At 40.0% G+C, this 27,727-nt stretch overlaps 1 long non-coding RNA gene across 1 annotated transcript; it reads left to right on the top strand.

The window, feature by feature from the left end:
• Positions 1-357: 357 nt before the first annotated feature.
• LOC144587849 (uncharacterized) lies at positions 358-16,597 on the top strand. The gene is made up of 2 exons (XR_013543033.1): positions 358-424; positions 5,377-16,597. It is a non-coding gene; the product is annotated as an uncharacterized LOC144587849 (long non-coding RNA).
• Positions 16,598-27,727: the final 11,130 nt, after the last annotated feature.

Below are 27,727 nucleotides of genomic sequence, written 5' to 3' on the forward strand. Positions count from 1 at the left end.
TCTCCTTCCTGATGGTAATAGTTTAAAGAGCTGATATCCCGGATGAGAGGAGTCTTTCAGTATGTTAGATATCTTCCTCTTACATCTGTTCTTATACAATTCTTCCAAAGAGGTAGTAATTGGGTTACATTCCTTATTTGTGATTGCTCTAGGTACCCCAGTTCTTGTCAATGCACTTGTCAAATGCAGTCCATAGTACTTTGGCCTGCCCAGCAAGAAACCATAGCAACATCTGGGTATGCATAGGCAGAGTTGAAGCAATATTTGATAGTTATGCATTTGTTCTGCCTGTTAGACTGTAACTGATACGTATTAATTGGAAATATATATGACAGCTTGCATCACCTTTTTTTTAGTAGGGGAGGAAACATCAGAAGCCATCAAGATCCAGGACCGTGAAAAGAGATGAATCAAATGTGATGAGGTGTGACTTCAAACATGGTTTCATGCCTATGTGCTCATAATTTACAAGAATGTAGCAGAGGGAATGTAGGATTTCTCTCTCTCTCTCTCTCTCTCTCTCTCTCTCTGTGTGTGTGTGTGTGTGTGTGTGTGTGAATATAAAAATAGTCTTCAATCAGTGACTTAAAGCTGGGAGGAGAGAGAAGGGTAGTTGAAATGATTGCCTGTCACTTTAAGAAGGAAGGCAATTACCAATTCAAGTGCACCTGTAAAAACATTGACAATTCTAATCAAAGGCAATCATCCTGATTTCATAATACAAGATTCATGGCAACACTAAGCCTTGTGAACTGCTTCCCAAAAGAGATCCTTCTATGGACCAAGGGATGAGGAAGGAGTAAGAGGAATAGGTCAAGAATAGGATGAGTTTTGTTTCAGTATTAGCCCATACATAATTTGCACTAGTTTAGTATCAAGAGACCAAAGCTTTGCATATTTTAAATATACAGTACTTTATTATTTATGGTTGTTGGTTGGTTTAGTGACCTTGAACACTGTCTAATGTTGGCACAGAAAGACGTTCAGCTCAATGGAACAGCATTTTCTTAGAAACAAAGGGTTCACTTTGTGGAACCTCTCTTTAAAAAAGATATACATGGCACACATGCACACAGACACAGACAGACAGACAGACAGACACAGACACAGACACACACACACAGAGAGAGAAGACCCTAAGACAGACCCTAGGTAGTTAAAATCAAATGAAGCAGGAAGTCAAATTGTGTTGGATGGATCAATGTCTGATGGAAGGGCATGCATACATAAACCAGTGCTGCTGTCAGTACTGATAGGGGAGCAAAGACACATGAATTGTGCTTTTTCAAAGCAGCTGGTGTTTCTGTTCCATGAATCTTTGCTATCTCTATCTGGATGTCTGGATAATCAGATACTGCCATACACTTATGAACAAGTGGTTTAGCAGCTGCTTCACAGTACTAGCTCCCCTGGAGCTTAGCATCAGCACTGACTGGGAATGGTCTTCCAAGGTTCCAGGGAATATCTTTTCCCGACCCTAGAATGCTCATCAAAACCTTTAGGACAGGAAGCTGCTCTATATGGAATTAGCCCATTGGTCCATCCCTGACCCATTACTGTGAACTCTGACTTGGAATTGGGGTCTCCTGCATCTCTACCAAAATTCCCTCATGCTACACAGACAACTGCATGTTAATATATGGGTGCTGTTATGGAAGGTTATTATTTTATTTATTTATTTAAAATATTTTTACCCCGCCTTTCTCCTCAAGAAGGACTCAAGGTAGCTTACATCATTAAAAGGCAATATTCAAAGCTACAAAGAGTAAGTATACAAATACTAAAAGGGGCAAAACAAATACCATGCTTAAAAAAAAACATAGCCAACAGCAAAATACATTCAAAGCAGTAAGGCACAACTGTCCATTTAAAAATCCCAGCCAGGCAGCCACTCACTGGGAAAGCCTGCCTGAAGAGAAAGGTCTTTGTCCTCTTGTGGAAGGACAGCAAAGATGGGGCCAGTCTGGCCTTCTGTGGGAGGGAGTTCCAAAGCCTTAGAGGAGCAACAGAGGAGGTCTTCTCCTGTGTCCCTACCTAATGTGCTTGAGTGGCGGGGCCCTCACAAGTTGTGCTACACAGTGATAATGGTTGTTGCTGGAGTTATTGTTTTCTTATTTTACAACACCCTTTTTAAAACATTGTGTGATTAAACCATCAAAACCATAAATAATAAACATGGAGAATAAAAAACTGCATTGTCAAGCATACTATGAAAAAGAAAAATGCTGAGTAATAATAAAAATGCACATCGATCAGCAGCACTTCACCTAAAATATAGCAGTTATTCCGATGCAGATGAATACAGTAGGAAGGGTGGCGCTTAACTCTGGCCTCCTCGGCTGGGGAAATACTTTATTATGGCTAAATCGGAGGTGAAGCCATACGTAAGGTGGTTCATTTTTAATATTGCAAGCTGACTTTGAGGAGCCAAGATCCTTTACTTGGAAATTTTGTTTATAAATGGTATAAATGCATGCAATTATTATTAAAAATAGACACCGTTTGATCTTTGCCTTAAGAGGCCAAGAAATGAGACATAGAAAGACGTGCCTGTTTAGTAAGTGCTTCCAAGTTAATTTCACATGTGGAGCACATTGGTTTTATGATATTACTATTGTATTGTTTTATACTTGTTTATATGCATTTACATTTGATTTCAAATACAGTGGTGCCTCGTTTAACGATTGCTTCGTACAACAAAAAATTCACTTAACGATGGCTTTTTTGGAGCAATCTTGTGCTTCACTTAACGATTTTCCCTATGGTCAATTTTCACTTAACGATTTCGGGACCATGCTTCACTTAACGATGACAGTTTTAGGTCCCCTTGTTTCGCTTAACTTTTTTTTACAGCCCCGTTTTTGCTATTTTAAAAATATTCTAAAATGTTTTAAAAAATGTTTAAAATGCTTGGAATTGGTAGTGCACCTAATAAAACCTTCGTTAACTTAATTTGGCTTTGTTCTGAGTCTTTTTGAATTTTTTGTGAATTTTCCCCCCCATTGAAATAGGCTTCAATGCATTTCAATGGGTTTCACTTAATGTTTTTTCCTATGGGGATTTTCGCTTAAGGATGGTAATCCGTTCCAATTGGAACGGATTATCCGGTTTTCAATGCATCTCTATGGGAAATGGTGTTTCGCTTAACGATGTTTTCACATAGCGATGTTTTTTTTGGAACCAATTAAAATCGTTAAGCGAGGCACCACTGTACAGTTTTTAAGACTTAGTCTAATTTATGCTCTTGCGTGCAGCCTCATTAGCTACAAAGCCATAAAAGTATGTGTATATTTAATTTAATGTGAGCATATTTAAGCATTTAAATGTTATAAATAAAAATATAAAATTTGAAACTGTCAAGGGTGGCCTCTGAGCAGGTATTGATACAACAGATTAGTTTCTGGGGTCCACATCTCTTGAGAACACCCTGGGCTTCTTGGACTACTTCTTCCAGAATGCTCAAGCTGGTTGGCTAGGGTAAATTGGACTTGTAGTCCAGAAACAGTTAACCTCCCCAGGATCTACTTAGTGTCCTAATATAATTTTTTAAAAGGTTGATCGCGGGAAAGCAATCATCGCAAAGCCCCCATTTTCGGCCAGCTAATCGGCGGTTCCAAAATGGCCACCGGGGAAAAAATGGCTGCCCGCTTTTTTGCCTCGCTTTAGAGGCACCGAAAATGGCCTCCACAATGGAGGATTTTCGCATAAGGTTAGTTTTTAAGCCCATAGGAACGCATTAAATACATTTTAATGTATTTCTATGGGCTTTTAAAAATTGCTTAGCGATGTTATCGCTTAGCAGCAATTTTTGCTGCACGGATTAACATCGCTAAGCGAGGCACCACTGTATAATGAAAATTAAATGATAGGGTCATATGCATTTTCTAGGGGAGGGAATTCCACAAATGTGGTGACACCACAGAAATTCCCTGCCACTGTTACCCAATGGCCTGCCATTTCCTATGGTTTAGCCTTAAAATACAACCATAAAGTTTGCCCAGTGTGGAAGGTGCTGCAGATAAACCTTAGGTATAAATAAAGGCCATCAAGCACTTTAAATAGGGCAAAGAAGCAATGAGAGACAGCCAATATAATTCAGAATTGGTCCAACATGCTTTGATTATGTGGTCCCTTCAGGCATTGTTCCAGCCTGAAGGGACCAAATAATCAAACATTTCCAAGTGTTAGAAATGTCAGTTATATATGCTAAATAACATTTCCAACATTTCATTTCAAATGTGACCACACAAAACAATGTCTTTCAGTGACCTAACCCAGATATAACCAGAGCAACACATGTCACTGACACCCCAAATATTTCTGTAATGACCAGTTTGAAAAAGAACATGGTGATAGGCATCCTGGCTATCTTTGCAACTGTGTTCTGTTTGGTTGTGTCTGACAGAATTTCCACATTGTCAACAAGTAACAAGAAGAAATTTAATAGAAGTACATTTACTGACATGGAAAAAATAGAGTAATTGCGGAACCACTGCCCATCTCAAGCTCTTGAAGTCACACAATTGTTGTCAGGAAGTAGGTCCTAGCACACTAGCAGGGGTTCTGTGGAGCCCATACGTTCACTGATTCAGAATGGAACCAATTTTTCACAGGATCAATTCCTGATATCTAGAATCATAGAATCACAGGATAATTGAGTTGGAAGGGTCCTATAAGGCCATTGTGTCCAACCTCCTGCTCAATGCAGGAATCCAAATCAAAACAGATACGACAGATGGTTGTCCACTTTTCTATTGAATGCCTGCAGCATTGGAGCACTCACCACCTCTAGTAACTGCTTTGCATAATAAGCTGATTAATGCAGAGCAACTGTGAATGAGATGCAGTGTGTTTACACATGACACATCTCTGCTCTGAACTGTAATATTCAGTTGAAAGGCTGTAAACTAAACAGTTTAGTTTAAGGTCAGTAACGTCATAGACAGTGTCCCTGTGAATCGCTATCCGATTCTGAAACATTTCAATGTGGGAACAAATGATTCTGGTGGACTTCGATTCAGGCAAGAGAATGCAGCTCTTTTCAGTGACACCCCAATAAGATGTGGATTGTATTGAAGAAGACTGCACAATTAGTTTCAATCACACAACAATTTGAAATTGGGTACTCGGAAAATGATGCTTCTTGTGTTTAGTTTGAAAGGGCATCTAGATGTGATGGGGGTTGTGCTGAAAATAGTCGTTGTCGTGTTGACTTCACCTCTGCAGTGTATCATATCTCTGAACTGACCGTGCTGAGCAGAGTTTCCTTGAGCTTGATTATTATTTTTTCCTCGACATTTTGTGGAAGCAATGAAAATATTTGGGGAGGAGGCTGGAATCTTAACTCTTTCATGCACTTTACATTTCTGTTCCTAGATGCTACTCTTCAAAGGAAGAGACAACCTGGTGAGCAATTCTTGCCATTGTTTAGCTTCCGGCACGTTCATTGTCAAGAGTATCACACAACGTTTGCCCAGTCTGAATCTAACGACTTTCTGCTGCAGGGGACTTTTGGAACAGAATGGTCATGAAGATATGAATTTGAACATGTTCTTGGACATGAAATCAATCCTCTGACACAGTATATAAGGATGTTTGCTGTCTGTGGACATTAATCAGGCTTCTCTCAATTATATCGCCTTTGTAATCCTTCCTTCGACACAACTTTATGGAGGGGTCAGCATGGGATCAAATCCAATAGTGATGAGGAAGGATCTGTGTATTTGTGTAGTTCTCCTAGTGGAGATCTTCTCAAGGGACCATGGGAGAGAGTCCTGCAAGTGCATGCCAAGCTCAGAAGTTATAGCACATAAGTAACAGAAAATAAAGTGGTTTCTGCCCACGTGGTTTCCCTACATAGTTTGCCTACATTCCTGTCATATTAGATTCCCTCAGCAACCAGATAATGGGAGAATGACTGGTCACTCAGCAGCTTCATGGCCAAAGTTGGAAGTCTGCCCTGAATGCTAGGACCGAAGCTCTCTGGAAATGTAACCTAATAAAGCTGTAACCAATTTGCTCCAACATAGGTGGTGTGATGTGGTGTCTTTCATTGTGCACAGTCCTGTTTACTGTGTCATGTTCTCCATGGTTCTTGCTGCTTGGTCTGCAAACAGACCAAGAACCATATCACCAGATCTTATAACCAAGAAAGGAAACTGAAAAATATGAAAGCAGAACAATATATATTACATACTGGTTCTTAAATATTATTTACCATGCAGTACATGCCCAAAACTATGTGCGGGTGCTTTCTGTGCTGTCAAGTCAGAACTGACTTATAGTAACCCTCATATGGTCTTTCAAGGTAAGTGAGACATTTGAGAGGTTTTACTAGTTCCATTCCCCCAGTAAGTTTCCATGGCAAAGTGGATATTTGAATCCTGTTCTCCAGAGTCCTAGTCTGGCATTCTATCCACTATACCACACTGGGAATCCAGATACCTTAAACTACAGCCGTGTGTAATGGTCCCTAGAAATTCTCCATTTATTGTAGGCATAGGATGCCCCCAGAAAAAGGCAATGCTAAACCACTTCTGAGTACTCTTTACCTAGAAAACCTTGAAAAGGGTTGCCATAAGAACTGCTGCGTAGCTCAGTGACTTAGAGATCCCTGGCTGTGGAGCCAAAGGTTGGGAGTTCCCCATTGTGCCTCCTTGAGAGGGGCTAGACTTTATGATGCATAGGGTCCCTTCCAGCTGTGCAGTGCAAAGGTTAACATTATTAATTGTGGCCAGAGAAACTGTGGGAACTATTTTAGTGAATTTCCTAGGGGAGGAGAAATTTACCAATAGTTTCTTCAAAGTAGGGCTCACTATTAGCAGTAGTTATGTAGCAACACAATTTCTTTCTTTTCTCTGGTGAGAGGGATACAACAATATTTTGCAAGGGGAAATAGTGACACCAGCAACTGTTGGCAGTCGAACGAGCAACTTACATTCTCTGCATTATCCTAGAAGGGTTGAGGGGGAAGGTGGTCATAACTCAAAAACATGGAGGGGAGAATAAATAAAATTCTAAGAACTCTCCATTTTCATTTTTTTAAAAAAATTAATTTAATTTTTGAAGAAGAAGGAAAAGATCTCTGGAAATGTCTTCTAGAAATTTTGGACCATTTTTCAGGGTCCAGCTCTTACCCCAAGGTCACATAAAGGTTAAATTGCTGTGAGGCAGCTACCACTGAGGAATAATTGTGGGTATACTCTGTTTCTAATTCATTTGTCTGTAGTACTGATTCTTCTCCAAAACCCCTATGACTACTATGAGGGGGACTGAATGTCTTAAAAGAGGTAGACTTGGCACTTTGCCAAAACTTGTCTTCCAAATTCCCAAAGCCCCTCCACCTTCTATGAAAGGGGCTTCAGGATTAATGCTTCCGTCTCAATCTGTGTTGACAGTTTTGGCATATCATTGCCACAACCCTGCAAATGCTGCTGGATTGCTCCTGGCTTAGGCATCTGGCTGGGGAGCCAGAGGTTGGGAGTTTGATTCCCCACTATGTCTCCTTGATAGAGGCTGGATATAGGATCTCTTCCAGCTTTGTGGTTCTAAGATGATTGTGATGATTGTAGCGTTCAGCCCTGCCCTCACCTGTCCGTCACAGCTGAGCAGTAGAACAGCAGCCAATGAGGGGACGGAAGGTGGTGCAAAAGGGGGAGGAGCTGGGATATAAATAAGGGTGTATGAGATATGTGGAGAGGGATGGCGTGAGAGGAGTGAGGAGAGAGGGAGTGTAGAGTTCTGAGCGAGAAGGCAGTGTGTTAATGAGTCAGTGAGAGCAGGGTCTGTGTATTAGAAAGTTCAGTGATTGAAAGAAATGGATTATCTGCTTGTGATTTACTTATTTCTTTTATGTAATCAAATAAATAAGTTTAAATTTTAAATACCTGGTGGCAGCTACTTGAGAAGAGGAGTGAGCACATACTGGAGGCCGGAGTTGTTAGAGGCCTCAGTGTGCACGCTACATAACGATGATGATAGATGTTCTCTGTATGTTTTTCATTATACTGTATATCTCTCTGTCACTTTTCAGCCTTCCTGGCTGGTCCATATTCATAGAAGCACAGAATCATAGAACAATGAAGTTGGAAGGGGCCTATAAGGCCATTGAGACCAACCCCTTGGTCAATGCAGACATACAAATCAATGGATATCTGCCAGGTGGTTGTCTAAATTTCTCATGAATACCGCCAGTGTTGGAGCACTCACCACCTCTTGAAATAATTGATTCCATTGCCATACAATGTCCTAACAGTTAGGAAGTTTTTCCTGACATTTGACAGAAATCTGGCTTCTTGTAACTTGAGCCCATTGTTGCATGTCCTGCACTCTGGCATTATCGAGAACAGATCCTGGCCCTCCCTTGAATGATAGTCCTCCAAGTATTTGAAAAGTACATATCCTTTAATCAGAAAAAAAAAGGCCTATGAGGTAAAAGTTTCCTCATCACATTGTCCCTGGACTTTAACTGAAGTAGGAAGTTGGAGAAGCCTCCAGCTGCTACAGAAGGTCTTGTGGAACTGAAGGTAGGACACTTGCATACAATCCTCAGCCACCTTCATAAGAATTTACCTGAAATTTTCTTCTATAGACACTTCTTGGAAGCAACTTCCCTTCAAAATGAAAAATAATGGTAGAAGAAGAAAAAGTTGTTGATGTAGCACTGCCCTAAACTAGTTCTTTCCATCAGCAGTTCTGATTGAAGGTTTAAAATCCAAAACACAAAGTACACTGAAAAACACCTTTTGGAACTTTCTCATTTAAATTTGACATTATCAGTCCATTCTAGGCTAAATTACACTAAATATCTGTATTTCAACATGATGAAAAAATGTCACCACTTACCGTTACTTGAGTGACCCCTACATCTTTTCTCTCTAAACAGGCATTTCTTTTCATTGTGCCAGGGTCTCTAATATGAGACTTAGCATAATGACTTTTATTTTATTTTATTTGGTTTCCCTCTGGAAGTTCATAATACCTTATTATAGTCTATGGTGATATAATGCCCTTTGCACATAGAATTATTTAGTAAAGGATCTTAGTCATTTAAACAGCAATCATTTTATTTGAAATGGGAGCTGATGGAATTCTAATGCTTATTCCTGGCCTGAATTAATTCATTACACCTTAGAGTAAAAGCTTTTAAAAATATATTTTAATCAGATCTACTTATTTACATAAATAATTGGATAAACAAAGGAGCAGCCTTTATAAATCCCTTTCTCAGATGTGCTTAAAACTTCCATTGCTCTTTTAACTTTTCCTGTGAGCATCTTTGGATTAAGAACAAACTGAGGTAACTTTATGTTCTTTACAGTGCTATCTCTGCCCTGATGTATACAGCACCGCACTGTGGTGTATACACCAAATGATGATTCACATCTCAGGGGCAGAGAGAGATTTGATTATCTACTTCTTAGTTTAACTAGTACTCCACTGTTTACCACAGGAGGAGGATTGGAAGAATCTGTCTGCATTGACAATGGAACATCTGCCTGTGGTTTCCCAAGGCAAGCCTAACATTGGGGTGGCAATCAAGCAGGAACAAAGCAACAACAGTTAATAACAGGAATGCTCATTTAAAAAAATAATAACAATCATTAATGTTAGGCATGTATAACAAAGGCATCTAACAAATCTTCCTGATGTATGTTTTGGTGGCTGTTGTTTTACAATGGCATATCCATCCTTAGCATAACAAAATTTACAAAAAACATCAAAGCTCTTGGTTTAGCACTAACAAGAAACATGGATAAAACAAACACCCTTGCGAGTAGGGATAGTCCCCCCCCCTGCAATCTATAGAGTGGCTAAAGGACAATCAGTCAGCTTTTATTAATGAGCACATCTTTTCTACCCAGTAGGGTCACCTTTATTCCACAAACTAATAAACAAAAGCAAAACAAAAACGAACAATCTTTGTCTTCAAACCAGTTTGTTGGAACCTTGGCAAGGATAATCTACTGCTATAGAGAGACTGTTCCAGAAAATAGTGTCCAATTCTGACCCCTCCTTCCCCTTCAACTTCCAATGATAATCAGTGGAAGGTTTAGATTTGCAAATTAAAATTTGTTTTACGACCTGAATAGATTTGGGCACCAATCCAGGATAAATTCAGATTTATGAAATTATATCATGTCATCTCTGCTTACTTTTACAGCAGGAGTTGCCTTACATCACATTGGCCCAGGAAAAATTCTGGCTTAAAGTTTACTTTAGGTTCCTATAGCACAGGAATTATTTCTGCTGTTCTCTGTAGAATTCGAAATATATAACTTACTTAACAGAACTCGGTGTACTTAAGCTTGCATTCTGCAAGCATAAGAGATGCCTTTCTGCCCATTATTAGAAATCCACTCAGTGACAGAGTAAAATGTATGGAAGAACACCAAAACTCCTAAAGACCAGTTTCCCACTCCACGCCTGATCTGCTTGCTCTGTGCTGCTGTGCTGCCATCTTATATTGAAACAAACTGCATGACTTCCATGTGGATGAATAAACTTCCATAATCAACTGTTTTATCACTCCATCTTTGGTTTACCTAGGGCTCATTGGACAGGAGAGCCAAGGTCTGCTACAATCCCCCTTTCCACACACAACACAATTTTAGACATTCTACACAACACATTCTATACATAAAGCATAATAGGTTATTATGAAGTATATATTTCTGATTTAATTTTAAGACTGAATTTCTTACCTGAGCCAGCTTTCAAAAAGACCTCACCTGTTTTGAACACCTGCAAAGTTGATTGGTGTCCTTCACCTTCATTTGCTTTTCCTCCCTGTATTTCTAGTCACCTGATTAATATTAATAGTCAGATATTACAGTATGGGTAATATCTGACTATCATATTAGAGATGGGGACGAATATAAAAACAGATTGGCTTTTTTGATGAAAATAGCAGTTTCACTAAATATTCGTCCCTTCATATTCGTGGGTTCCAGAGACCTCCACAAATACAAAGGGATGAATATTTACCAGTTTTTATTCGTCCTTCATTTTTTTTAAACCCCATCATTCTGCCTACTGGCCACTGATCTGATACGCAACCAGCCACCCCCACAGCCACCCACCTCCACAGCCTACCCCCACCCCTTCCTCTCCCTCCCTTAGCCCCCCCGACACCCCTTTACTGTAATCGCCACTGCTGCTGAGGTATCCATCTGGCCTTCCAGCCACGGCATGTAAAAAGGGAGACTGGCTGCCCTTTGCAAAGATGGTGGCTGCAGTTTCATTTAGGGTAGGGAAGCTGCAGCTGCCATCTTTGTAAAGAGCAGCCTGGATTCCCTTAAGGCAGGCTAAGGGAATTTTACAGACCATGGCTGGGAGGCCAGATGGAAACTTTGGCAGCAATTACAGTAAGGGGGTGTCAGTGGGAGTGGAGGTGGCAGTGGAGGGTGGGGGTGGCGGGGGTGCATTTTTTAAAAATAACCCCCCACGAATCAATGAATAACTTGGTTATTCATCGCTTCATGGGGGCAACTTCATGCTTCATGAGTCGTCAACTTTTGATGACTCACGAAGTGGGACAACTCATCAAGATGGTGAGTCGTCCCCATTTATAGTAGCTATATATATACACATACATTTTGGGCCTACATGTCTGTCTGTCTCTCTGTCTGTCTGTTTGCTTGCTTGTCTGTATCTATGCCACCTTTCTCCTAATAGGGGATCCAAGGTAGATCATAACAGGTAAAATAAGAAAGTTTAAAACACATTTTATAAAAACAATTAAACATATATTAAGGCTTTCTTTTGGATCCATGCACCTTAGTCCATCACATCCACCTCCTACTCTGTGCAGTTAGGGCCCCAAAGATGTCAAATAAATAAATGGTACTGTAACTTCCAGGCCTACCATTATGTACTGTAGGCCATCATAGAGGGTTTCCATGATAACAAATATAACCCATTTACTGCCAATAGATAATGGACCAACACTTATTATCGTTTCAATAGCAAAATTGAAGTTTGGGACAACAAGTCAAATCATTGTTAAACTCCAGAGGATCTTTATCCTTTGCAGTATTTGAGGCTTGGAGAAACGTTATGGAGATGCTAACACAGTCTTGGGATGGAAACTCAAAATAATATTTTATTACAACATCTATTCTGTCTCCCTAATCTCTGTTCAATCATCAGGATGCAAAATCAAGTCATTTTATTTCTGTCATGTTTGGGGAGCTCTTGTATCTCAGGAACTGTTGCTTGGTGACTGACAACATCTTTAGCCATGCCTGAAGCTTAGATGGGAGATAATCTTCAGTTCACAAAACCTTAGTTCAGCAGAATCTAATTAAAGAAATGTTAGGCACTGGCTTTTGGGTGGCTGGCTTAGTGGTACTGGAAGCTGGAAGCTGTATTTAGGGATTCTGACAAAGTGGATTAATCCACAAAAGCTTATACTGGAAAATAAAGTTAATGTTTAAGGTGCTATTATACTCTTGTGTTTCATTTTGATTTTGTCTGGCAGTATTTAGGGAGATAATAGTTTCACCTGGTCTTTGGATAGGGAAATTTAGGGAAATGTAGCTGCTTGCTCTATGAGATCTGAGACTCAGATAGGGATGGAAAACAGAAATGGATTTGATTGTGAAAACTATTTCCCATTTATTTTCTCCTTTGCCTTAGCTTATGCTGCAGTTCCTGCCGTAATCCTCTGACACAGAATTTTTTAAAAAAAACACTTTAAAGTCATTGTTAATGCCTCGAGTCCCCTTTCAGCTGTCTTTTGTGCCTCAGGTTTTCTGATCATGTGGTATGTTTAACAACCACAACAAACTTCATGGCAGTCATGCTGAATCAGAACCTAAAAGAAGTGATATATTCATACTGTAGGCTAGAATGAATGCTTTCTGGTGATTTGATGATCATGGTAATTTGACTTCAAGGGCTTTTCTCTAGCCACTAAATTCAAACAACTGTATAATCTCACTTTGTTTGCGATGGACAAAGGAAGCACTGGCTCAGTACAAAGCAATATTTTCAGACTTTGCTTTGCACAGATCTTTTAAATGTTCTGATGGAACAGGAAACTAGCTTTATCACGTGCTGTGTAAAAGGCATTTGGAAAATGTTGTTTCTCCATGCATACATAGTATATTAAGACAACCACATTCAAAAGCAACTAGTAGCAGAATTTATTTAGTAGCTAGGGACTACCTTGGCCAAATACAGTGATCTAAAGTTTTAGATCACTGTATTTAATAATATATAATAAGAAGAACTGATGAAAAACGTATGCCACAACCGTCCTACAAGCTAACACCACTTGTCTCAGTACCTGGTCACTCACCATCAATCTTTGATCTGCCTCTTGCATGTCCCTAGATTATGTATCCAAACTCAGTCACCCACCACATCCTTTACTATGCTGCCACCAGTTGATACCTTTACCAACTATGTTTACTGTGAATGACTGAGGTCCATTCAATACATAATTTTGAAATAAGAACAGGTTTATTGGTTATAAATTGTTTAATGAATAGTTGTTAATACCCATTATTGAAGTATAGAAGAGGTTATTCCTTTAAACTCTTCTATACTTGACTGATACCGATAATACTCTGACTCTCACTCCCAAGCCAACTACACCAGAGTACAGGTTGCTGTCCTCTGAAGATGCCGGCCACAGAGACTGGCAAAACATCAGGAAGAACAACCTTCAGAACACGGCCAGAGAGCCCGAAAAACCCAGAACAACCAATACTCTGACTGTTCACTCGCTAAAATCTCTCTCTGCCACAAAACGCATCTCTCCTCAAACTCTCCACTCCTTTTTTCTCTATCTCTCCCTCTCTTTGCTTCAGCCCCCCCTTCTATGTAGCTGGCTCTGCCTCCCAACAGCTCCCTATTTGTTCATGCACTGCTGAATACGCATGACAGGGTGACCGCTGCAACTTATCAGTGTGGTATGGAATGATTTCCTAATATTACGGTTCCAAATCTAATACCACCTGAAGTTTCAAGGAACTGCTAGAGTTTTCCAGGAGGGAACAGTAATCTCACGGTACTAACATAAGCACCTATTTTATTCCCAGCTGGCCCTAGGCCACAATGGCTTGGCACAAAGATGTTTGAATGTGTATTGAGCTAATGCAAGGTCAGTATACCAACAAGCCATAAAAGATGGAAGCAGACTGCAGAAAGAGCAGTCTTGAAACAAGGCATGGAATGGATTGCCAGTGCACCAGCTTGTGAGCCTCCTTGTAAGCCTGGCCAGTAGTGGAGCATGGTGTCAAATGAAACTTCCTTTAGGCTGTCAATGAGCTTTCCATCGGTCCCAACAGCAGTGTAGGACTTGGGAAAATTATTTTTGTGTTACATATGGGGTAGGTGAGACTGTGGGGGATGCTGTCACTAACGAAAAACTCTGCAACCACTGAAGCTTCATCTTACATTCTACTATCTGGCTGAAGGGGGAAAGCAAGGGGACCTCCCCTTGAACTAGGAATGATGAAATGCATTCTCACAGAAATCCGTTGCCAGAGTGGAAACTCAGTCTCCAGTAGCAGAAGGCAGAGACCAAGGCTTCAGATGGAGGTGTTCAGAGCTGCCATTCCTGTGTATATTTCAGTACTATGATGTCTGGATAGAAAGTGTGCACCCACAGTATAGGTGTATCCACAATCTGCCAGCCAGGTAGTTTACCCCATGGGAAAGGATGTTATTCCAAATCTCTGCTACAGGAAGATGAAGTCGAAGCAGCAGCAGTGAAAAAACCTAGAGGATGAGAAGGCACTGCCATGCCCACGCCTCACTCTGGAACAAAGACAGCTGGGGAAGATGAAGACAAAGTTATAGCGAGTAGTGGCAGCGGAAGGGGTGCTGGCATTCAATGGTGGCAGTGGTCTAATCATTTGTTGTATTAGTTCACACCATCTGTTCCTGGAAGAGGAAAAGGGTCACAAGTAGAGATGGTGGTGGCACCAGTGGCATGGCAGCACCACAGGAGCTGGTAGGCCTGCTCCCCCACCAGGCACAAGCCAAAAATCAAACTGGTTCACCAGTTGGCTTTGGTTTTCCAGTTGACTCATGCCCATCTCTAGAAATTTCTTCAAAAGCCGGAAATTTCTTCAAAAGCCTAGCACTGAGGAGTCCTTGGTCATGCATGAAAGATTCGTATGTGAGCAGAGTGGCTAGCAGCAACTCCAACAGAAGCAGAGGGGCTCCTGGAGAAATAGGGGGTGGCATATTCACTGCCCTGTTACCTCACTGTTTGGGGCAACTGTCCCACTTGGCCTCATGATAGAGACGGCTCTGTGTACATCCCATTCTAGGACTGGATTTCCCTGGGGATGGGATGATTCTTGTCTAAGATGGAATTGTTTCATTCATCCCAAGCTCCTGTGATTCTCCCAATGGAAGAACTGCAAACAAAACACAAAGGAATGGCTCTTGAAGTAATAGGCAGAGCAAGGCAGCCATTGTGGGCAGCTGATTCTAGGAGGTGGGAATCATTTATAATGTGTTGGAGGACAGAGATAAGTGTGCTACAGAGTTTGCCCTGAAACCACACCTTATTCTCAGAGTGGTGGAAAACATTGTTGTATTCCTCTTGATGAAACAAGTTTCAACAATCATTTTAGTCCACTTATATGTGTGGAATGGAGGGTGATCACAATGTTATCCTCTGTTTTGGACAGGAAAATATTGTGGGCCAAGCATGTACCCCTATGACAATGCACACTTTAATGCAGTGGACGTCATTCAGTCAAAGCAGCAATCCTTCTCCTGCTTTAAATACAAGTTGTGGTACAAGCATGTGAATTTTAATGCTGATTTTATTTTTCAAATGCACTTCAGAGCAGAGATGGCAGAACAGCCAAGTGCTTAATATGCTGTTTTAGCTTTGAGAAACACTTCTCACTGCTTCATAATTCTGTGGCTTCTCATTACCAAAAGTAACTTCTCTGATCTCCAGATCTAAAATTGGCCTCTTCCTCCCTTTCTTGATTTTAGTAAATAAATGCAGTTGTGGTTTAGCCTGCATGTTTCAGGAAAGGTATCAAGGTAGTCTGAATCAGGGCATTTGTACAGCCTCAGGGTAACAACAAGGTAGAAAAAGAAGCAGCTAGTCACCCACAAAGTGGGGCAGCAGCACTCACAGATCACCTGTGACAAAAATCTGGACGCGACTCACAAACCCCGGTTGTAACTATTTTCATTTTTCGATTTGCAGCAAACATCATAGGGTTAGACAAAGGCCAGGTTGGACAGTCACAAAAAGTGTGCACAGTGGGTCTGGCACACATCTGTGGCCTCTTATTTGGACACTGACTGGGTTGAAGGAGTCTGTGCATATCACTACGTATATCCAAATCCTTTTAGGTTAAAAATAAAATCTTAAATTTCTGGTTGTACAGGGATCAAGGAGGTTTCCAGACAATTGAATTTAATGGAGCAATGTCAGTTGAATGCTGTTGGTGTCTTCCATATTTTGTTTCAATGCTATCCCTGTTTCCTTTATAAAGACAGAAGTTCTTCAGGCAGTCAGGTAATTTTAGACCTCAGAATTAACAGGCTTACAGGCTCCCCCCTTATTTATGTCTATTGCTTTAGTTGTGAAGCATCTCTCCCACTCCCATGTTTTACAATCACTGTATATCTAGAATTAAAAAAGCTGAAATCCTCTTTACTAACAAGGAAGGAAGCTAAAGAAGGAAGAGAAAATCAATATCCTGTGCATGTACAGTTTAGCACTTTGAACTGGCTGAAATTGTTGTGCCATTTATGACTAAAAGAATAAAATGGACCTTGCTTCTGCATCATTTATGATATTCATATTTATTTATTAAGTTGTTTTCCAGTGCATTTAAGTGCACTCGAAAGAAATGAAAGTACACTGAAGGTACTTAATGCAGCTTGCAAATGATTAAGAGCTGATACAAAATAAGTTCAAATATATCTGTAAGTGGATGAGTCACCCAGATAGGTGGGGTATAAATCAAATAAATAAATAAATAAATAAATAAATAAATAAATAAATAAATAAATAAATAAATAAATAAATAAATAAATAAATAAAGATGATGCTGATGCTGATGCTGATGCTGATGCTGATGCTGATGTTAATAATAATAATAATAATAATAATAATAATAATAATAATAATAATAATAATAATAATAATAATACCACCTAAAACTTTGCTATTCGAAAATAGTTTAAAACCCCTCTCAAATACATTAAGATACACTAAAGACAAATGGCACCCCTCTTTAAAACTTGGGCATTCTTTTGTGATAGAGAAGAATTTTATATTTTAAAATTAAATTAAATAAGGGGCATATCTGCAGCCATATACACACTATCTTGCTGCTGCTCCAACTGTAAAATATGTTCAATAAAAAGGGTGCTGCAGCATTAAGCATCACTCCCACTAGAGACTGACATGTTCATACAAGCACAGCCTCTTGTGCTTGTATGAGTGGTTTGCTTTTTTAATATATATATTTATAATTACATAAAAAACAAAATGAAAGAAAATGTACATAAACTTAATGTGCTCCCCCAACACTGGGACCAATGGAGATATTCTATTTCCTTCATTTTATGGAACCCCAGTTCCCTTTCCAGAAATAAATTGACTCTTGTGAAGGTGCACAGCCCTTCCTCTTTCTTAGTACAAAATCAATAAATTCACTCCATTTATCTCTAAATATATTCTTATTCAACAATCCTTTTTAAACAGATAGTACATGTCAATTTAAAATAAATAGCTATATTCCACACTTTAAACCATTCATTTAATTGGAAAACACACTTAACTTTTCAACTCTTTGCTGTTATTAATTTAGTTGCTGTTACTAGATTTATGATCAGTTCTTTCATTGTCCAATTCAATTGTTCATTCTCAAATATTGATAGAAGTGCTATCTCTGGGTGGTTATTATTCGAACTTGGGTGTGTGATTCTGGACTTTGACCACAAGGTCTATCTCCAGCTGTAGCTCTAGGCTTCAATGGAATTACTGTAGGTAACATATTAGTATGGTTTTACATCACTCAAGGTAAAGGTAAAGGTTCCCCTTGACGTATAGTCCAGTCATGTCCGACTCTAGGGCACGGTGCTTATTCCCATCTCCAAGCCGCAGAGCCAGCGTTTGTCCATAGACAGATTCCGTGGTCACATCGGCAGCGCGACTAGACACGGAACGCTGTTCCCTTCCCACCATGGTGGTATCTATTTATCTACTCACATTTACATGCTTTCGAACTGCTAGGTTGGTAGGAGCTGGGACAAGCGACAGGAACTCACTCCGTCATGTGGATTCAAACTTACAACTGCTTGGTCTTCTGACCTTGCAGCACAGAGGTTTCTGCGGTTTAACCCGCAGTGCCACCACGTCCCACATCGTCCTTACATCCCTCAAAGGTAGGTCCAAAAATATTTTGAACCATTCAGATACTGTAATATAACTAGCTGAATAATGTTCCCTAAATCAGTGGTCTCCAACCTTGGGCCTCCAGATGTTCTTGGAGTTCAACTCCCAGAAATCCTGGCCAGCAGAGGTGGTGGTGAAGGCTTCTGGGAGTTGTAGTCCAAGAACATCTGGAGGCCCAAGGTTGGGGACCACTGCCCTAAATGGCAAAGGTTTTATGTTTAATGCTGGCTAAACAAGTCACAAAACTAAGAGCTTAGCCAGATGGGCACTATTTGTTAGTTCTGCTATTTGGTTGGTTTAGCTCATTCTTTTTTATGGTGACCAGACAACATAATCGCTAGAGCGAACCAGTCTGTCCCCAGAGAGTCCCTACCTGATGTCTTTTTGAACCTCTGTCAGGGGCTTCTACTTCTTTGGTGTGGGTAGGTTCACTCTAATTTGGCCCATTTCGAGCCTACTGTATGAGATCACTGGGAATGGGCCACAATTGAGCCTTGCAGCTGTCAAAACTGCCCAAGCTCCTTATGCTGTTAATATCCATTGTCATGATGTGGCTTAATGATCAAGCCACTTCATGGTATTGGCAAAATGAAGATTTCCCCTGCTGCTCTGCAGAGGAGCAAGGGAAGTCAAAAATATTTTGCCTCTGCTAGACTATCACTGATGCACAATATCACAGGTTTTAAAAAGTTTGCCTCAAGTGTAGTGCTGATTGAGAAACTGCCTGCAGCTGCAGTTTCAATCGGCACTTCGCACAAGGCAAATGATGTTTTAAAAATCTAATCCAAGTGATACAGAGTAGAAGCAGGGGAAGTGTTTAATTTACCGATACCCTGAAATGGTTTGCTTGTTAAGGCACTTGACAATACTGGGAACTAACAGTGGAAGGACCTGGACTAAACATGGTCTCTTGAGCTCCATATGCCATTTGGATGCAAGGATCACATCAAAGGGCATATTGTACCACCACATGACCTCAACAAATCCCATTTAGACTGCAACAGCCTGCTCCAAAAGATCCCTACCTTTCTCACCACCCCTCACAAACACATCACTATCTTAGATAGGTGCTTACTGTTTGATCAGTTCAATGAAGCTGAAGTGGACTCAGAAAATAAAATAAAAAGTGTTAAAAATACCGAGAAAAAAATAGAGGAATCAGTACTGCTTTTGCAAGATCTTGTAGAGACATAGTGATTAAGTAGATTGATTCTGTAAGCAGTTAGTACATGGATTCATTAATTATGTAGTTGACATTAGGAATTTTAGGGGAGGTTCAAGAAGTCAATAGAGAAAGTATAAACAAGGGAGGTACCCTATTGTATTGACAAGAAGATTGAGCGAGTAGGCTTAGGTAAGAATGAAGGAACTTAATGGGTCAGTTAGAATGACCGCAGGGAGGTTAGGAAAAGTGAACATATACCAAATAAGGATAAAAATAAATAAGAGTCTGGGGTCTAGGTAAAGAAGGGAATGGGAGATGTAAACAGAGGTGGGACTTCCTGTGATCAGATAGGCACCAGATAGGCTGTACACCTTGAAGTATCTAAACAATGGGAAAACAAGGGAGGAGCCATGTGGCCAGGAACAGGGGATAAATATCATGCTACATGTACTGATGGGTCTGTCTACCCAGTTAGGACACCCACTTTTGCAAAAGTACTTTTTAATTAAGGAGAGCTACTTGTATTCATGGTTGTCTGGTTACTCACCTAAGTAACAAGGGGTGAGCATTTCTCACAGTACTGTGTTTTAGGAAGCATTAAAATCAATTTAGTCTAGTTGAACAAAGTTTTCACCAGATCTACTGTTTGTTTTGGTGTTCTTTACTAAAATAAATACATGCACAGATGTGTGTTTACTTTTCCTGCAATAGTATCTGCTACCAAAAGAGCTTCTTTAGGTATCCCTAAGGGTTTGCACATGTCTCCTGGGACTTCTAAATCTTTTTTTTTTAAAAAAACAACAACTCTAATGTGCTGTACATGGAGCCATTTAGGAAACTTTAACTGCCAGACTTCTGACTGTGATCAGTTACAGGGACCGTATGATGCCTCTGCTACAATAACTGCCAGTTCGTTTCTAGGCCCAATTCAAAATGCTGGTTCTCACCTATGAAGTCCCATATAGTCCAGGCTATCTGAAGGACTATATTTCACTGTATGAGCTTTCCCAGTTCTTAAGATCTTTAGCGGAGGTTTCTATGTCAGTATCATTGCAATCATAGACACATCTGATGGGGACATGAGAGGGAGCCTTCTCTGTGGCTGCTCTCAGTTGGTGGAATGCTCTCTCTTGGGAGGTTAGGTTCTTCCAAAATTTGAAGACCCACCTCTTCAAGCAGGCTTTTAATAACTATGGCTGAGACCCTGGACTCTTGGTTTTTTTTTCAAAAATCGGTTTTTAAAGTTTTAAATGCTTGAAAATTAATTAATGAGTTTTAGTTATTCATTTATTATTTAAAATATATTTACACCACCTTTCTACTTAAAAGGACCCTATTATTGCATATTTAATTGTTTTCTAATTAGAGATGGGGGTATTCGTACACTAATACAAATATCTCCACACAGGTGGCGTTAACGAGGGTCCAACCCCAAGGGGCCGGACGGTCCACTCACCGATCCACCACGGACGCGGACGGTGCAATTCTACCAATGGCTCCGCAGCATGCAATCTGCTCACCACTCCTGGCAGGAGGCAGGAGGACAAGCCTCACTGCAAGATCGAAGAATGGCAAATTGATTGTGTGCTGTGGAGTAATTGGTAGAATTGTGCCATCTGCGTCCGTGGAGGATTGGTGAGTGGACCGTCCATCCCCTTGGGGCTGGACCCTCATTAACGCCACCCATGCGGGGATATTCTTATATGTATACAAATAGCCCTATCTCTATTTCTAATATATAATTTATTGTACTTTTAGTATTCCTTGTTTTAACATTGCGATCTGCTTTTGGTCCTCTCACTTTGAGAAAGGTGGCCCTCAAATAGTAATAAATAAATAAATAAATAAATAAATAAATAAATAAATAAATAAATAAATAAATAAATAAATAAATTGCAACCTGCTTTTGACATTGGCTGGTCTTCTGGAGGGATATGTAATGTTGATCTGGTGGATTGCTGGTTAGATGCACAAGCCAGAGTCTCCTTAACAGAACTACTAGTGCAATTTTTTCTGATCCTACTTATAGTCAGTGCGTGCATGCACATGTCACATGCATGCCATGACGATATCTTCTGATCTCAATCCAGCCAAAGTTAATCTGATATATGTTGGAATTTCTCAACTCCGAAAGAAATTCCATGGCATCCCAAGGTAATAAAAATCTCCGTTTCAGCTTGGTTGTGTTTCTCTGGATATCACCAGTTTTTTCTTCCCATCTTTGTTTTGTGTTGGGTTGAGAGACTTATGATGGGATCACTTTTTTAAAAAGTGTGCTACTTTACCTATGGATTTGTGCACATTTTTTTTAAAAAAAGTATTTCCTAATACATGCTTCTGTTTATACATTTTACCTAACTTGCAGCTTTCTCCATTGACTAAAATGTGTCGGGGGTATTTTTTTTTCCAGTGATGTACCTTTTAGTTGTTCCACGCACACTTTGCTCCATAGTGCCATCTAACCCTCATCTATATGTGCATTCCAGGGATAAGGTTCTGCAACAAACCTTATGATGTGCATCAAAGACTACTAATCTAGATTGCTGGATTGAGCAATGTCCTTCTCTATTCCATTGCATTCTTAAACTGAAATCCAGTACACACTACCTTGAATCCTATGCTGATTTCCTAGTGAACTCAGAATCCTAAATCCAATGGGCAGTCCCAACAGTGGGTAGACCCATCAAATCAGTTTCTGAGTGGGCAGGGAATGCATACATGAATCTTGTTGTCAGTCAGTCTACTCCGAGTAGGCATGTATTATATTACACTGTAATTCCTTTCCAACAGATTATTATTGCAGTCAACCAACCAGAGGTACTGACCTTGTGAAAGTGAATGGAACAAGCCAGTTATTATGATTAATTTCAATACTGTAGTGATTGCCAAAGTGACATAGTCACAATGACTAACCTCACTCTGTGTGGGACACCTATGTGTGAAATACATACATGCAGAATAGCTGAACAAGTTTAGACCTCCCATATGTGTCCCAGTGTTTTGCCACCTTTTGGCAAAAACTGTCTGTAAAACTGTAAAGGCTTTTATCATCGGAGAGATCAATGAGCCCATCACAGGGCTGTCACTGATCAGACTTATGCATTTTTCATTCCTCATAAACTTTTAAGGGCCTGGCACTGCATCACCTGCCAGTCACCATCACAACAAAAGCACCAGTCATTAATATTACAAAACATTTGGGATAGTTTGAACTAACATCTTACCACCCTAAGATAACACACAGGATATATTTCCATTATGACATGTACAGTATTTCAGAAGCTGAACACCAATTCAGCTTCAGAATGTCATTACTTCTAGGAAACAAACACTTGTACATGACTATGCCTGGAGTTAGGTGTGGTATAAATAAATAAATAAATAAATAAATAAATAAATAAATAAATAAATAAATAAATAAATAAATAAATAAATAAATAAATAAATAAATAAATAAATGTCCAGCAGTAATAATCAAAAGCTGGATAAGTTGGATATGGAAAAGAGACTGTAGCAGCTTTCCTCTTGCTGGTGCATGTAAATGTTTTGGACTACAACTCTCTTCAGTCTTGGCCAACTTGCTTTATTTTCTTGGATTTATATCCTCCTTTTCTATCAAGAAATATGAGGCTAAGAAAGCCAAATATGCACAATTAAAACAAACAGACAGGTTAAAAATTCCATTAAAACACTTTCATGAGAGAAAGAACAGCATCCACTGTGTTAAAAGCCTCTGTTGGAGGAATCCTGCTTAGCTGCTGGTCTGAATAAAAATGCATTTGTTTATCGCTTGAAGGATAACAAAGAAGTGGTCTGTAAGGGACTTTGACAGCATAGAATCTACCACTAGAGAAATGAAAAAGTCTCAGTATGGCAAACAACGTTCGCAGATCCTGGCTATACCATATGTCTGGCTGAAATCCTGTTGACCAGTTCCATGTGAATGATGGGGAAGATATTATTATCAGTTGTAAATATTGTGATTGAAGTCAAATCACCGCTGATAAAAAAAGATTTCGCCATGCACATGAATTGTAAGCAATGCAATGAAGTTGTATATACCCAGAAACCATCAAAGGAAGCCTTTAATCAGGATTGATTTACCACTAGAGATGGGCACAAACCACTGGTTTGAAGGATCATGATGATTCATTTTTCATTCAAACATGTGTTTGGTGCTTCCTAGCTCTGCCTCCTCTGGTGCATTCCCACTGAGAGGCAATGTATTGGCTTCCCTGCCCTGCCTCCTCAGGGTGCTACCTCTGAGTGGAAATCAACTAAAACATGGATCAATGAAGGCTAAGGGAAAGAGCATGTTACAAATTAGATGTATTTGAGCAGAACCCAGTTTCATCCATGTGAATTACAGTGTGCTCAGCTTTGGCTGGTCTATCTTTTAACAAATGTGATCTCCTTCAAAATCGTTGAGTGAGAGGCCTATAATTCTTCATTTTGTCTCATGTGCCTTTCTGTGTAGTCATTCCTCTGTGAGTTTGTTAGCCTCTGAAGTTAAAGGAGAACTAATCACCTAGTGGATGGAATTCTGCAGCTGTTTGGCTAGCCCATATATGTCCATATCAGACTCTTAAGCAGATATAGCAATGTCAAGAGAAATAAAAAATAAGGTATGAGGGAATGGAAGGGGGGATTAATTTGGAAGAAAATGATAAGGAAAGTCTGATTTGCCTTCAATCATGAGCCAAAGAAAAAACAACAGTGAAAGATAAACAGGTGGGGAAATACCAGAAACAAAGAACTTGAAGATTCTCTTGATGAAGGAAGTAGGAAGGTGTCTCCTTTCACTCTTTCGAGTACAGCTCCTGCTGAAGATGGCACATCATGCCCCTGTCCCAGAAAGAAAACTAGTAAAGAGAATGTAACAGTCTTACCAGAAATGGGAGAAAGGGAAAGGAGAGCAGTAGGAGAGAAAGGGAGAAAGAATGGATGCAAGGCCACCTTCTTATTTCTTTGTCCTATAGCTTTTGAGGAAGGGCAGAATTTTCTTTTAATGGTGCAAACCACTTTGGTAATCTGTGGACAAAGAAGAGTAAGTGTGCCTTGAGCTTAAGACATTTTACTGGCTGTGGTGGGGTATCAAATGATATTCTTCTTCCCCCCCCCCAAAAAAAAGCAAAGGTGAAGCATATTCAAAATTCATTGCATCATTTTGGTACTCAGTGAAGAATAATCCCAGAAAACCCCTGTCATTTCTTACTTTTGGCACGAAAATGGCCATGAAGAAGTATCTGTGAATTGGCTGTTCTTTCTTAAAGCCTGAAGTCAGCTGCCCGAGCCAGTCCTCACATTTGCGTGACTCATAGGGCCATTCCTGACATTGCATCTCTTCCTCACACTAGGCAATAATAATAATTATTATTATTATTATTATTTATTTTATTTATATCCCGCCTATCTAGTCGCGAAGGACTACTCTAGGCGGCTTACAACAGAGTTAAAATACAATAAAAATAAAACAACAAATTACAAAACAGGTAAAAGTAAAAAGACAATAAAAGATAAGAAAATCAAAAGTAATCTGGTGAGAAGTGCCAAATGCCATTTCCTTTCTCCCACTGTTACATGAATGGGATCACCGTGCAAATACATTTGTGGGGTGGCCAGTCTTCTTTAATTTCCAGGGACTTGCACATGGAAGGTTGGCATGCCCTCTTCATCTCTTGCTGCAATCAGAGTGCTTCAAAATGGATATAAAAACCATAAGACCCTCATGCAACTGCTGTTTACGTAGTCTTGTACTGACTGCATTTTACAAAATATCATGTGGAATTTTTATCTTTTTTTTAAAAAATGCATTACTCACAATCAATATCACCTTTTCTAACTGAAGAGACTAAAAGACAGATGTTTGTTTTTTATACACTGAGCAAAAAGGAACAACCAGATGACATTTTTTCCTCTAGGGCTCTTGGAAATACTGAGCGTATTGTCTTCTTTGTTTTAACAAAACTGTATTCAGGATAGGCTTACCTAATACTGACACAGTGAATCAAAAAACATCTGCCATGTATTTTGTATTTTAAATATTTGCCTCGAGCCTGCTTACAAAAGAACCAATGTTTCAGTTCCCCTAATTTGTTACCCTGTACAGTATACATTGTTTCAGCAGTCATCTCTCTAGATTGTAGTCTTAAAAGTATAATTAATCACATGCTTTCCAATATGCATGAAGCATCTTACAAAGTGGCAATTTTTTTCAGGGATACAGATATGCTGGCATGAGTGCCATTCCATTACCACAGTGATTCTAACTACAGTGGCGCTTCGCAAGACAATTTTAATTTGTTCTGCGAAAATGATCGTCTTGTAAAAAAATCGTCTTCTGAGGTTCCCTATGCATCAGTCTCAAAAAAAAAAAGTCTTGCAAAGCATCGGTCTCAAAAAAACAAACAAAAAAAACACACCAACATCTTGCAAAGCATGGTCATAGAAAAAAACCTCTTGCGAGGCACCATAGTGATCTCAAAAACCAATAGTCTTGCAGGTTTTCTGTCCCACGAGGCAATCGTCTAGCGAGGTACCACTTGTATTGTAGAAATCTTATTTTCATCTTTGCACAAATGTCAGATCCAATACAAGTATCCTGTTTGTGCAATGTATTTCGTAAGGATATGCCATTGCAATGCCATTCAGCTAAATGCTGCTTCTACTAGTTATCCAACAACCAATGCCTAGCTCATCAAGTTACAGAGCATCCAGGAGATCTAGTGGCCATTTTCCCAATCCCAAGACACTCCAGGAGTTGCACTGAGCATGGCAAAGAATGCAAAAGTATTGCAGGGGGGAGGACATTTCTAGCTTTTTAAGTCTGGGGTTTTTAATGGACACACTTTGTTTTACATTTTTTAAAAACTGATTCTTCTAATTTTGTCACACATGAAAGGAAAGAAAAAGGGGGATGAGAAAGAAAAAGATGGGAAAAAGAAAAAAGTAAACAAGACATGAGAATTGCACCCCCTTCATATGTCATTTCCCTGCTTTGTTTTTTAATTTAAGTTTGTGGACTTTATTTCCTTGGAGGGGCTCTCTAGAAATGTTCTGAAAACTGCAGTCACATGATTTCCATCTGTGTGTCAACAGAACAACAGCTTTTAATTTTTTGATAGCCTAAATTTAGCTGTAACCCATGGCTCCAAACTAGTGGGTGAGAAGAAACAGAGTTCTGGTGTGGTGCATACACACACACAGGGATGGTGAGGTTTAAACCTTTATGCAACATTTGCTGATACCTTATCAAGTGCCTTCAAGTTTCCCCACCCCAAAATAATATAGCTGATTCATACAGACATGCAATTGTCCCCCCCCCAGTCCCAGAATAAAGACGAGAGACAGTGATATGGATTGAATATGGGCCACACTTTATTAAATCAAATCAAATCAATCTATATCTTCAAACATTATTAAAAGAGGGGGGTGGGCCTGCTGTAGTGCAGAAACAGGAGAAGGCAGGGGTATCCAAATACCCCCTGATCTGTCATTGGGCAAGTCCTCGGCCCCAAGTTCCAGCGATCTTAAAGACAGCAGGAAACCGGTCAGCTGCTAATAAACACCCCAGACCTCAAGACATCTTTAATTGATGACTGTTGGTCCGGAAGTGGCCCAGCACATCTTCCCCGCACCGGCCTTGTAATCGCATGATCTGCAGAGCTGGGAGGTTGGATGCGCTGTTGGCTTACCTGAATTACAAACAGGACACACCGAGACTACCTGTTTTTCCTCACTACCCACCAGTGTGACCAAAATCAACCACTAAAAATGCCAACAACCCCTCTCCAGTGTGGGATAGGCGAAAAATCCCCACATCCAAAAACCAATCAGGATGAAGGTCAAAAATTCCTATACGGCCCCTAAAAGGCAACAATAAAAAATCACACTAGAAATAGGGAGGGCGGGTGAGTGCCCGAACAGGAAAGAGGGCGATCAAGGGGGATCACTTCCTTAAATAACCACACTCCTCTACCCAAACCAGTCATGTGACCCGGAACAGTCTCGCGACCATCCAGGACGATGGGACAAAACCAGCTACATTGTTCCAGGGCAGCAGACCATCCGTCCAGCGGCTGAGACCTTTGAAATTCAGCGAAGGTGTGTGAGAAGGCTTCATACAGCTTGCTATATGCCTGAAAAGAGTGGCTGGAGGACTCCTTGGT

The sequence above is a fragment of the Pogona vitticeps genome, chromosome 1 (genome assembly GCF_051106095.1).
Source record: "Pogona vitticeps strain Pit_001003342236 chromosome 1, PviZW2.1, whole genome shotgun sequence".
Taxonomy (NCBI): domain Eukaryota; kingdom Metazoa; phylum Chordata; class Lepidosauria; order Squamata; family Agamidae; genus Pogona; species Pogona vitticeps.